The sequence below is a fragment of the Diadema antillarum genome, unplaced genomic scaffold (assembly GCF_040938485.1).
Source record: "Diadema antillarum isolate AM-2024a unplaced genomic scaffold, OU_Dant_1.0 seq00001260_RagTag, whole genome shotgun sequence".
Taxonomy (NCBI): Eukaryota; Metazoa; Echinodermata; class Echinoidea; order Diadematoida; family Diadematidae; genus Diadema; species Diadema antillarum.
Genome location: NW_027272043.1, coordinates 131,336 through 144,814, shown reverse-complemented (window position 1 = coordinate 144,814; position 13,479 = coordinate 131,336).

Genomic DNA, 13,479 nt, shown 5'->3' with positions numbered 1-13,479 from the left:
GCTGAAGAAGCCTCGGCGAGTAAGACGGTAGATGGTGCCATGGCAACCGACTCCAGCCAAGGTGCTTAATATGAGGAATTTATTGTCTGCACGTCTGGAAACCGTCATTCAGATGTTTTTCCCCATTTTAGTATGAATTAAAAACAAGACAGTGAAATTGGGGCAATATTACAATCATGAATAATGATTATTTTCTGATAGAAATAAGACGATTTCTCTTCTTATTTGCTGCTCATGTGACTCTCAGAAAGTTTGGATTGAACGGAATCATTAATATGCGGACAGATGTTAATTTTGCGGACAGATGATAAGCTTGCTTTACTTTCTTACATTTTCGAAATCACAATTCAAAGATTACGCAATCAGAAACTTAGATTTTATACTCTTGCCAGGCTGCAGAGTTTTTTGCTGTACAGGATTTCTTCCTATAACTGAGATGTATCATAGAATTAACTTGATGATATTTTAATGTGTAGAACCGGTGTCATCTACTGGTGGAGAGGAGATAAACCCAGAGGAGAGAGACAACCACTTCGACCCCATCATTCAGCCGCCAGAGAAGGTCGACCTTGTTACCGGTGAGGAAGGGGAGGTTGCCGTCTTTTCGGCTCGTGGCAGACTCTATCGCTTCCACTCTGCCTCGCGTTCGTGGAAGGAACGTGGCGTCGGGGATATCAAGATTATGCACGCGCCGAAATCGGATGCCTACCGCGTGGTGATGCGCCGCGACCAGGTAAACACAGTTTGTGCCAACCACTTCATCACCAAAGTCATGACGATGCTGCCCATGTCGGGCAGCGACCGGGAGTGGGTGTGGAACGCCATGGATGCTGCTGACGGGGAGGCCGTCTCCGAGCAGCTGGCGGTCCGCTTCAAGGAGAGCACCACGGCTGTTTCCTTCAAGGAGGTCTTCGAACGGGCGCAGGAAGCGTTGCGGCAGAAGGCTGGTGATGCGGGGCAGGAGACGATTACCACGTCTACGGCTGAAGAAGCCTCGGCGAGTAAGACGGTAGATGGTGCCATGGCAACTGACTCTAGCCAAGGTGCTTAATATGAGGAATTTATTGTCTGCACGTCTGGAAACCTTCATTCAGAGTTGTTTTCCATTTTGATAGGAATTAAAAACAAAACAAGTAGAAATTGGGACGACATTGCAATCATGAATATGAATATTTTCTGATGAAAATAAGAAGATTTCTCTTCTTATTTGCTGCTCATGTGACTCTGAGAAATTTTGGATTGAACGGAATCGTTAATATGCGAACAGATGTTAACCCCGCTTTGCTTTCTTACTTTTTCGAAATCATAATTCAAAGATTAATAATACGCAATTAGAAACTTAGATTTTATATTCTTGCCAGGCTGCTGAGCTTTTCGCTGTTCAGGCTTTCTTCCTATAATTAAGATGTGTCATAGAATTAATTGGATGGTATTTTATTGTGTAGAACCGGTGTCATCTACTGGTGGAGAGGAGATAAACCCAGAGGGGAGAGACAACCACTTCGACCCCATCGTTCAGCCGCCAGAGAAGGTCGACCTTGTTACCGGTGAGGAAGGGGAGGTTGCCGTCTTTTCGGCTCGTGGTAAACTCTACCGCTTCCACTCTGCTTCGCGTTGGTGGAAGGAGCGTGGCGTCGGGGACATCAAGATAATGCACTCGCTGGAATCGGATGCCTACCGCGTGGTGATGCGCCGCGACCAGGTAAACACAATCTGTGCCAACCACTACATCACCACGGCCATGACGCTGCACCCCATGTCGGGCAGCGACCGGGCGTGGGTGTGGAACGCCATGGATGTTGCTGACGGGGAGGCCGTCTCCGAGCAGCTGGCGATCCGCTTCAAGGAGAGCACCACGGCTGCTTCCTTCAAGGAGGCGTTCGAGCGGGCCCAGGAAGCATTGCGGCAGAAGGCTGGTGATGCGGGGCTGGAGACGATTACCACGTCAACGGCTGAAGAAGCCTCGGCGAGTAAGACGGTAGATGGTGCCATGGCAACCGACTCCAGCCAAGGTGCTTAATATGAGGAATTTATTGTCTGCACGTCTGGAAACCGTCATTCAGATGTTTTTCCCCATTTTAGTATGAATTAAAAACAAGACAGTGAAATTGGGGCAATATTACAATCATGAATAATGATTATTTTCTGATAGAAATAAGACGATTTCTCTTCTTATTTGCTGCTCATGTGACTCTCAGAAAGTTTGGATTGAACGGAATCATTAATATGCGGACAGATTTTAATTTTGCGGACAGATGATAAGCTTGCTTTACTTTCTTACATTTTCGAAATCACAATTCAAAGATTACGCAATCAGAAACTTAGATTTTATACTCTTGCCAGGCTGCAGAGTTTTTTGCTGTACAGGATTTCTTCCTATAACTGAGATGTATCATAGAATTAACTTGATGATATTTTAATGTGTAGAACCGGTGTCATCTACTGGTGGAGAGGAGATAAACCCAGAGGAGAGAGACAACCACTTCGACCCCATCATTCAGCCGCCAGAGAAGGTCGACCTTGTTACCGGTGAGGAAGGGGAGGTTGCCGTCTTTTCGGCTCGTGGCAGACTCTATCGCTTCCACTCTGCCTCGCGTTCGTGGAAGGAACGTGGCGTCGGGGATATCAAGATTATGCACGCGCCGAAATCGGATGCCTACCGCGTGGTGATGCGCCGCGACCAGGTAAACACAGTTTGTGCCAACCACTTCATCACCAAAGTCATGACGATGCTGCCCATGTCGGGCAGCGACCGGGAGTGGGTGTGGAACGCCATGGATGCTGCTGACGGGGAGGCCGTCTCCGAGCAGCTGGCGGTCCGCTTCAAGGAGAGCACCACGGCTGTTTCCTTCAAGGAGGTCTTCGAACGGGCGCAGGAAGCGTTGCGGCAGAAGGCTGGTGATGCGGGGCAGGAGACGATTACCACGTCTACGGCTGAAGAAGCCTCGGCGAGTAAGACGGTAGATGGTGCCATGGCAACTGACTCTAGCCAAGGTGCTTAATATGAGGAATTTATTGTCTGCACGTCTGGAAACCTTCATTCAGAGTTGTTTTCCATTTTGATAGGAATTAAAAACAAAACAAGTAGAAATTGGGACGACATTGCAATCATGAATATGAATATTTTCTGATGAAAATAAGAAGATTTCTCTTCTTATTTGCTGCTCATGTGACTCTGAGAAATTTTGGATTGAACGGAATCGTTAATATGCGAACAGATGTTAACCCCGCTTTGCTTTCTTACTTTTTCGAAATCATAATTCAAAGATTAATAATACGCAATTAGAAACTTAGATTTTATATTCTTGCCAGGCTGCTGAGCTTTTCGCTGTTCAGGCTTTCTTCCTATAATTAAGATGTGTCATAGAATTAATTGGATGGTATTTTATTGTGTAGAACCGGTGTCATCTACTGGTGGAGAGGAGATAAACCCAGAGGAGAGAGACAACCACTTCGACCCCATCGTTCAGCCGCCAGAGAAGGTCGACCTTGTTACCGGTGAGGAAGGGGAGGTTGCCGTCTTTTCGGCTCGTGGTAAACTCTACCGCTTCCACTCTGCTTCGCGTTGGTGGAAGGAGCGTGGCGTCGGGGACATCAAGATAATGCACTCGCTGGAATCGGATGCCTACCGCGTGGTGATGCGCCGCGACCAGGTAAACACAATCTGTGCCAACCACTACATCACCACGGCCATGACGCTGCACCCCATGTCGGGCAGCGACCGGGCGTGGGTGTGGAACGCCATGGATGTTGCTGACGGGGAGGCCGTCTCCGAGCAGCTGGCGATCCGCTTCAAGGAGAGCACCACGGCTGCTTCCTTCAAGGAGGCGTTCGAGCGGGCCCAGGAAGCATTGCGGCAGAAGGCTGGTGATGCGGGGCTGGAGACGATTACCACGTCAACGGCTGAAGAAGCCTCGGCGAGTAAGACGGTAGATGGTGCCATGGCAACCGACTCCAGCCAAGGTGCTTAATATGAGGAATTTATTGTCTGCACGTCTGGAAACCGTCATTCAGATGTTTTTCCCCATTTTAGTATGAATTAAAAACAAGACAGTGAAATTGGGGCAATATTACAATCATGAATAATGATTATTTTCTGATAGAAATAAGACGATTTCTCTTCTTATTTGCTGCTCATGTGACTCTCAGAAAGTTTGGATTGAACGGAATCATTAATATGCGGACAGATTTTAATTTTGCGGACAGATGATAAGCTTGCTTTACTTTCTTACATTTTCGAAATCACAATTCAAAGATTACGCAATCAGAAACTTAGATTTTATACTCTTGCCAGGCTGCAGAGTTTTTTGCTGTACAGGATTTCTTCCTATAACTGAGATGTATCATAGAATTAACTTGATGATATTTTAATGTGTAGAACCGGTGTCATCTACTGGTGGAGAGGAGATAAACCCAGAGGAGAGAGACAACCACTTCGACCCCATCATTCAGCCGCCAGAGAAGGTCGACCTTGTTACCGGTGAGGAAGGGGAGGTTGCCGTCTTTTCGGTTCGTGGCAGACTCTATCGCTTCCACTCTGCCTCGCGTTCGTGGAAGGAACGTGGCGTCGGGGATATCAAGATTATGCACGCGCCGAAATCGGATGCCTACCGCGTGGTGATGCGCCGCGACCAGGTAAACACAGTTTGTGCCAACCACTTCATCACCAAAGTCATGACGATGCTGCCCATGTCGGGCAGCGACCGGGAGTGGGTGTGGAACGCCATGGATGCTGCTGACGGGGAGGCCGTCTCCGAGCAGCTGGCGGTCCGCTTCAAGGAGAGCACCACGGCTGTTTCCTTCAAGGAGGTCTTCGAACGGGCGCAGGAAGCGTTGCGGCAGAAGGCTGGTGATGCGGGGCAGGAGACGATTACCACGTCTACGGCTGAAGAAGCCTCGGCGAGTAAGACGGTAGATGGTGCCATGGCAACTGACTCTAGCCAAGGTGCTTAATATGAGGAATTTATTGTCTGCACGTCTGGAAACCTTCATTCAGAGTTGTTTTCCATTTTGATAGGAATTAAAAACAAAACAAGTAGAAATTGGGACGACATTGCAATCATGAATATGAATATTTTCTGATGAAAATAAGAAGATTTCTCTTCTTATTTGCTGCTCATGTGACTCTGAGAAATTTTGGATTGAACGGAATCGTTAATATGCGAACAGATGTTAACCCCGCTTTGCTTTCTTACTTTTTCGAAATCATAATTCAAAGATTAATAATACGCAATTAGAAACTTAGATTTTATATTCTTGCCAGGCTGCTGAGCTTTTCGCTGTTCAGGCTTTCTTCCTATAATTAAGATGTGTCATAGAATTAATTGGATGGTATTTTATTGTGTAGAACCGGTGTCATCTACTGGTGGAGAGGAGATAAACCCAGAGGAGAGAGACAACCACTTCGACCCCATCGTTCAGCCGCCAGAGAAGGTCGACCTTGTTACCGGTGAGGAAGGGGAGGTTGCCGTCTTTTCGGCTCGTGGTAAACTCTACCGCTTCCACTCTGCTTCGCGTTGGTGGAAGGAGCGTGGCGTCGGGGACATCAAGATAATGCACTCGCTGGAATCGGATGCCTACCGCGTGGTGATGCGCCGCGACCAGGTAAACACAATCTGTGCCAACCACTACATCACCACGGCCATGACGCTGCACCCCATGTCGGGCAGCGACCGGGCGTGGGTGTGGAACGCCATGGATGTTGCTGACGGGGAGGCCGTCTCCGAGCAGCTGGCGATCCGCTTCAAGGAGAGCACCACGGCTGCTTCCTTCAAGGAGGCGTTCGAGCGGGCCCAGGAAGCATTGCGGCAGAAGGCTGGTGATGCGGGGCTGGAGACGATTACCACGTCAACGGCTGAAGAAGCCTCGGCGAGTAAGACGGTAGATGGTGCCATGGCAACCGACTCCAGCCAAGGTGCTTAATATGAGGAATTTATTGTCTGCACGTCTGGAAACCGTCATTCAGATGTTTTTCCCCATTTTAGTATGAATTAAAAACAAGACAGTGAAATTGGGGCAATATTACAATCATGAATAATGATTATTTTCTGATAGAAATAAGACGATTTCTCTTCTTATTTGCTGCTCATGTGACTCTCAGAAAGTTTGGATTGAACGGAATCATTAATATGCGGACAGATGTTAATTTTGCGGACAGATGATAAGCTTGCTTTACTTTCTTACATTTTCGAAATCACAATTCAAAGATTACGCAATCAGAAACTTAGATTTTATACTCTTGCCAGGCTGCAGAGTTTTTTGCTGTACAGGATTTCTTCCTATAACTGAGATGTATCATAGAATTAACTTGATGATATTTTAATGTGTAGAACCGGTGTCATCTACTGGTGGAGAGGAGATAAACCCAGAGGAGAGAGACAACCACTTCGACCCCATCATTCAGCCGCCAGAGAAGGTCGACCTTGTTACCGGTGAGGAAGGGGAGGTTGCCGTCTTTTCGGTTCGTGGCAGACTCTATCGCTTCCACTCTGCCTCGCGTTCGTGGAAGGAACGTGGCGTCGGGGATATCAAGATTATGCACGCGCCGAAATCGGATGCCTACCGCGTGGTGATGCGCCGCGACCAGGTAAACACAGTTTGTGCCAACCACTTCATCACCAAAGTCATGACGATGCTGCCCATGTCGGGCAGCGACCGGGAGTGGGTGTGGAACGCCATGGATGCTGCTGACGGGGAGGCCGTCTCCGAGCAGCTGGCGGTCCGCTTCAAGGAGAGCACCACGGCTGTTTCCTTCAAGGAGGTCTTCGAACGGGCGCAGGAAGCGTTGCGGCAGAAGGCTGGTGATGCGGGGCAGGAGACGATTACCACGTCTACGGCTGAAGAAGCCTCGGCGAGTAAGACGGTAGATGGTGCCATGGCAACTGACTCTAGCCAAGGTGCTTAATATGAGGAATTTATTGTCTGCACGTCTGGAAACCTTCATTCAGATTTGTTTTCCATTTTGATAGGAATTAAAAACAAAACAAGTAGAAATTGGGGCGATATTGCAATCATGAATATGAATATTTTCTGATGAAAATAAGAAGATTTCTCTTCTTATTTGCTGCTCATGTGACTCTGAGAAATTTTGGATTGAACGGAATCGTTAATATGCGAACAGATGTTAACCCCGCTTTGCTTTCTTACTTTTTCGAAATCATAATTCAAAGATTGATAATACGCAATTAGAAACTTAGATTTTATATTCTTGCCAGGCTGCTGAGCTTTTCGCTGTTCAGGCTTTCTTCCTATAATTGAGATGTGTCATAGAATTAATTGGATGGTATTTTATTGTGTAGAACCGGTGTCATCTACTGGTGGAGAGGAGATAAACCCAGAGGAGAGAGACAACCACTTCGACCCCATCGTTCAGCCGCCAGAGAAGGTCGACCTTGTTACCGGTGAGGAAGGGGAGGTTGCCGTCTTTTCGGCTCGTGGCAGACTCTATTGCTTCCAGTCTGCCTCGCGTTCGTGGAAGGAGCGTGGCGTCGGGGATATCAAGATTATGCACGCGCCGAAATCGGATGCCTACCGCGTGGAGATGCGCCGCGACCAGGTAAACACAATCTGTGCCAACCACTACATCACCAAAGCCATGACGATGCTGCCCACGTTGGACAGCGACCGGGCGTGGGTGTGGCACGCCATGGATGCTGCTGACGGGGAGGGTGTCTCTGAGCAGCTGGCGATCCGCTTCGAGGAGAGCACCACGGCTGTTTCCTTCAAGGAGGTCTTCGAGCGGGCGCAGGAAGCGTTGCGGCAGAAGGCTGGTGACGCGGAGCAGGAAACGGCTACCACGTCTACGGCCGAAGGAGCCTCGACGAACATTGCGAGTAAGGCGGCAGATGGTGCAACGGCAACTGAATCCAGCCAAGGTGATATAAAAATATGAGGAATTTATTGTCTGCACGACCTTATACCTCTTTGTTCACCCCGAGAAAAACAATAAGAATATTATTTATCCCGTAGCAACCTCCAAAAACTACTAGAGGGACTCTTGATCTATTTAACACAGTCCCCTGCGAGCATCTCAAACGTAGGATGTAAAATTTTGTGCTTGAAAACATTACGTTCCTATTTCTTATTGTCATCGTGATGTTATCGGTTTCGCAGGAGATGATCCCAACACGCCAGAGGTTCGGTCATGTGACCCGATACCGACAAGTGGGCTTACAGATGCGCCTAGAGCTCTCTCCCCCACGAGAGAGGCAGCTGAGTCTCCATCGTCTGCCGAAGCAGGAGTAAACAAACCAGGTAAAATTATCTAACAAAGAGAGGAATAATGCTGCCGAGTAATCTTGAGTAAAAGATCAATGTGACATCCATCTGTTTCCCCAAGAAATTCATACAAGTGCCATTTATTGGCCAGGTTGACACAAGTCTGAATAAAAAACGAGTTTTTGTCTTCAATAATAAGTACAAAAATTAGTTTGTGAAATATGTTTCCCTTACCAAGTATCGACCGGTACTTTTGAGAGACTTATTACAACAAGATATTGGTTATGTCCTCGAGACTGCAGAGCTTATCGTTGCACGGATGTGTAATTGAATTAATAGGATGAATTTGATTATTTAGGACCAGTGTCGTCTACTGGTGGAGGGGAGGTAAACCTGGAGCAGGAGAGATTCATCTACGTTATGCTTTGCCATGTATTATGTTTGTGGTGGCCTTCCATAGACGTTACCGTCTTGGCGTGGAAAATTTGACCCTCTGCACTTCTAGCTTTCAACTTCAGTGGAACTGTTGATGTGTGTGTGTTTTTTTTTTGAAACTTTGTGTCAGACAAGTCTCAACAAACTGTGAACAACAGACGTTCTCAAGAATTTTAAAGCCATTTTCCACACAGCATCATAACTATGACCGACGATTGCATAAGTTTTTGTTACCTCGCTTGAAGGCAGGAGCACATGTCCTCATTCTTGCATAATTAACTGCTTGTCCTCTAACAAGTTACTTGCCTTGCAGTATCATGGGGAAACCAAAGTGGTGTGAGCGTTGTGTTTGAAGTCAAACGTTACTGTCAGGCTAAGAAAAACTTTGTTGATGTCTTGTTGCTATCAAATACGTGTCAGTAAATATTTGCAACATGCCTACGCTTATCGTAAAGAGAAATGTGTAAAAATAGGGCGTTTACGGAATTAATCCAGTATGACCTTGTTTGACTTTTGTCTTTGTTTTTGAAAGATGCGAGAATGGCCACTGCTCAGTGCTTCTAGATTATCGGGTCCACTGTGTAGGTAATACCAAGGAGGTTTTATGCATGGAGTTCCAACTGGATGTAATTATTCAAACAGTTGTCAGATTTCTATTGATGTACAAAAGAATTCCACCATTGCACTTGTGCCTTTGATGATCGATGTTCGACGCCGCTGTCTTGCTGAGCAATCTGAACATTCATTTTGATCGCTATAATGTTGGCCATATTTTGCTTATCTATTTATTAGATGAAATGAAATTTCACTTAATGATAAAGCATATTTAAAACAAAAGTCCAGAAAGTCCAGAAATTTGTGCAACAGCGTAAATCAGAGCTATATCATGTAAAATGTTTAAAACTGTACCATCCTGGGAAGCTGGATTTATCACTTTTCCGCTTAATTTCCACAAATGAAACTAATATGGAATAATCTTCAAGTATTAATTCTTTCTTGATAGATATATCAGATTAGTGTAAGGGTATGCCCAGTCGAGTAATTTTCATCTTTATTTCAGCATTTTTTGCTCAATTTCTATTCGCGCATCCTCGTGTCTGTACCACCTACCTTTTTATAAGAAGGGATAGCGAAAAGTAATTACCCTCACAAAGACATATCTTCCTTTGAAAGTGGCTGGTGATTATGCAGTGAGACACGAGTCAATTGTCTTCGTATCTGCGCGGCAGATCCTGTTTGGCACATGCTTCAAATATTTTTTAGCGGCGGTTTCGAACATCTAGCAAAGTAATTAAGACGGTTGTGACTCCATTCCGCATTCTCTACAACCTCCTTGATAATACAGTATGAGTAAGGTATTGACTGGAAGCGCGTACGTACAGTACGTATCGACTAGCTATGATTCTCACGCATGCAAGTACATTCGTTCCAACGAGGTGACTGCAGGGATCAAGGATATATCGCTCTCTCTTTCCTTTTTTAAGTTTGTAGGATTTTTTTTTTTTTTAGGTGAAAGTATGTAGTTATGTATGTATCTACGTCATTTTGATTTACTTTCCTAGTCACTTAACATTTACCATTCTAATTAAGTCAGGACCAACTCCGCTAGCTTAAACAGTTCTGTAAAACCTGGTTGCCCAGGCAACCACTCCGAAGCTCCGTTTCCGCGCTGTACACATGTATGAGACCACACACTCCGCACACACGCTTCCTCGTTCTTTTGCCGGTACTACGCGTTTCTGATCTCGCCATTAGTATTTCGACAACTGAGCAGTGGCCTGATATAATTTTTTTTTCCGACTCCACTTTCCTGTCGCTTTTATGTCTTTTACAAAGTCTATTTCTAACCCTCGAAATTCGTACTGTCTATGTTCTCTCTCGAATTGCTGTCTACGATCGAATTATAAGTCCTTTTAAGGGCTCCGTTATCGGTAGTCATGTCTCCCAATGACAAGGTAACAAAGCAAGCAATTATAAGGCTGCCCTGACCATGCTACCCTGGCACACAGAGTCCGAAGTACCATCCAATGGTTCTATTTATCACAGTCCCCTGATGAGAGCATCCCAAACGTAGGATGTAAAATTTTGTGCTTGAAAACATTACGTTCCTATTTCTTATTTTCATCGTGATGTTATCGGTTTCGCAGGAGATGATCCCAACACGCCAGAGGTTCGGTCATGTGACATGATATCGACAAGTGGGCTTACAGATGCGCCTAGAGCTCTCTCCCCCACGAGAGAGGCAGCTGAGTCTCCATCGTCTGCCGAAGCAGGAGTCAACAAACCAGGTAAAATTACACAACAAAGAGAGAAATAAAGTAATCACGAGAAAAAGAGCAATATGACACCCACCTCGTACCCCTAGAAATAATTCATCCAAGTGTCATTGTTTGTGATTTGGCAGGGTGCTCCGAACCTGCTGGCTCGTTTTTACGGGACTATTACTGAAGCACTTCACCCCCTTTTACACTTTCATGGATTGCTTCACAGATGACCACGGATCGTCATCCGTGATGTTCCGGCATGCAAAATATTGATTTTCCCCTCAATGCCGGCATGATCGGTGTGAATACGATCCCAACTGGGTGTCTACACGGACAAATACGGAGTCTACACGGTCAGGTAAGGTGCTAAGCCCCTGTCACACTTTGCTGGATATACCCACCGTACACAAAACGGACGATATTTTGCTCATCCGTTGTTCAAATCGTTTTAGAGGAGCGTACGTGCACGGTATAGGCGCCGCACCAAACGAAGAAACAACGACCCTGAGGCGATTGTGTACAGGACAGTGAAACGTGCGCAAACGAAGCAGAAACGAATATGAACAGCTTGCCTAAAGGACAAAACGCACGAGGAACAAATAGGTGACGCATGAGACGTACATCGAACGTCAGATATCCATTGACGTGACTGCTATCGGGATATACAATTTGGAGCGTCCACCACTCGACCAGTTCTGCTTCTACTACCTGTACACTTCACTTCACATATCATATCAGCCACCATCAATATGCTACGGGATCGAAGGCCAAGACTTCTCAATAGTTGGCTACTTGAAGTCTCCTTCTCAATATGCTAGCTACTTGTTGCTAGACTTTGACACCGCTTTCTTCATTTTGGTCCCAAATATCACGTGCATGCAGATTTACCCCAAAATTTCTCACTTTACACAAAATCACTTTCATTCATGCCCGATGTTACTTCACAAATTTAACCTTCTCTATTTTTTGTTTCTTATTGAATTTTTTTTTTCAGATGTTCTTTATGATTAACAGCCGGATGATTGTCTTGATTTTCTCAAGTAAAGGCACATAATATTCTTCATTGACCTCATCCATTGCATTTGAAAATCATGAAGTCATAATACACTATTTTGACATTCAGAATATCAATGTCAGCAATACATTTTTTCAAATTTGGACATTGACTCAAGGTTTGAAGCAGTCTCTATTTTCTCTCAAACAGCTCATTCTCAGGTCAAAGTTCACTCATAACTTGTAACCTGTGAATATCCAACAGTTTATCTCAGCCGATGCCCAGTCATATCGAATATACTGCATTGCCCCATGATAGCAAATCTGATCAATGCTGTCCTTTTTTACTGGCAAAACCTACAACTAGTGTATTATAGGTGATGATAGTTATGCATGCTTCCATAAATTTGGTTCAGATCTCTGCAGTTCCTCAGTATATACTAAACTGACTGAAAATCTTGCTTTTCCGAAAGACTTGTTGTCCTGTCACGGAGGGGTGAGAAGCCCACCCCAAAGCACAAATGATGGTCTTTCCGACCTTGAAGCATATGATGCATTTTGCTTTCTTTTTGATGTGCCTCTCACCTTTTCACCTGAAACACAACATTTGCTTGGTAAATTCGGGGAGACTTAGCAAAAGTAGTTCGAATTTGTTTCGACTTTGTGTCTATGACAATTGCTTATACAAACCAAATTGCCTGTCTCTCTCAGGACCAATTTGCCACTTCGTGGACCGCATCCGCCTTCTCTGTTGCTTACTTTCCCTCCTCCAGGCGCCAATATACTTTTGGAGTGCCATGTTGGCATTCTGCAGCGACGAACTCTACGGGAGGCCTAGCGGATCAAAACGAGAGGAAAGTGACGCGACAAGGTACAGTACAGATACAGGAGAAAACGTGCAACTATAGGACAAGGGTAGTATCGCGCTTTCCGTTTTTGGCGAGGAAAAACTTTGTGCATGCACAAAGTTTTTTGACCGCTCTGACGAACATCCCCGGAAGACAAACGTCCATCCAAAGGATAAAAAGGACATCAAACGCATTTTAACGGATATCAACGGATGTCAAAAATCTACGTTCGGTTCCCATGCGTTTGCCTTATCTGTACGGAGCTAACACGGATATCAAGAAGGGGGCACGTATGCAACTGGGTCCCTTCTCAGTCTTTACACGGATATCCCTCAAATGTTGACAGATAACATTTGCTTTTGCTTTTGACACTTCATCACTCTCGGGTGACATGCCTCCACGAGTTAAATATAACAAGCACACCATAGGAAATCTACAGCAGCCTACATACGCCTCTGCTTGTCGACATCATAAAGGCAAATCTCTTTGTTGCGGGAACATCATGACAGAAGCAAAGCGAAACAAAACAAAACAAATCAAAACACAAACAACTGCAAGAGATGTGTGTGGATCACTGAAGCTTCTCAGGCGACCCCTATGCGAACAGTATGAGGGGTTGATGGCTGTACTGATTGGGGAAGATGTGAGCAAATTTCATGGACTTTATGAGCTTGTATTGGCAAAATACATTGTACATGAATTTTTCATCCCGGATGAAACCG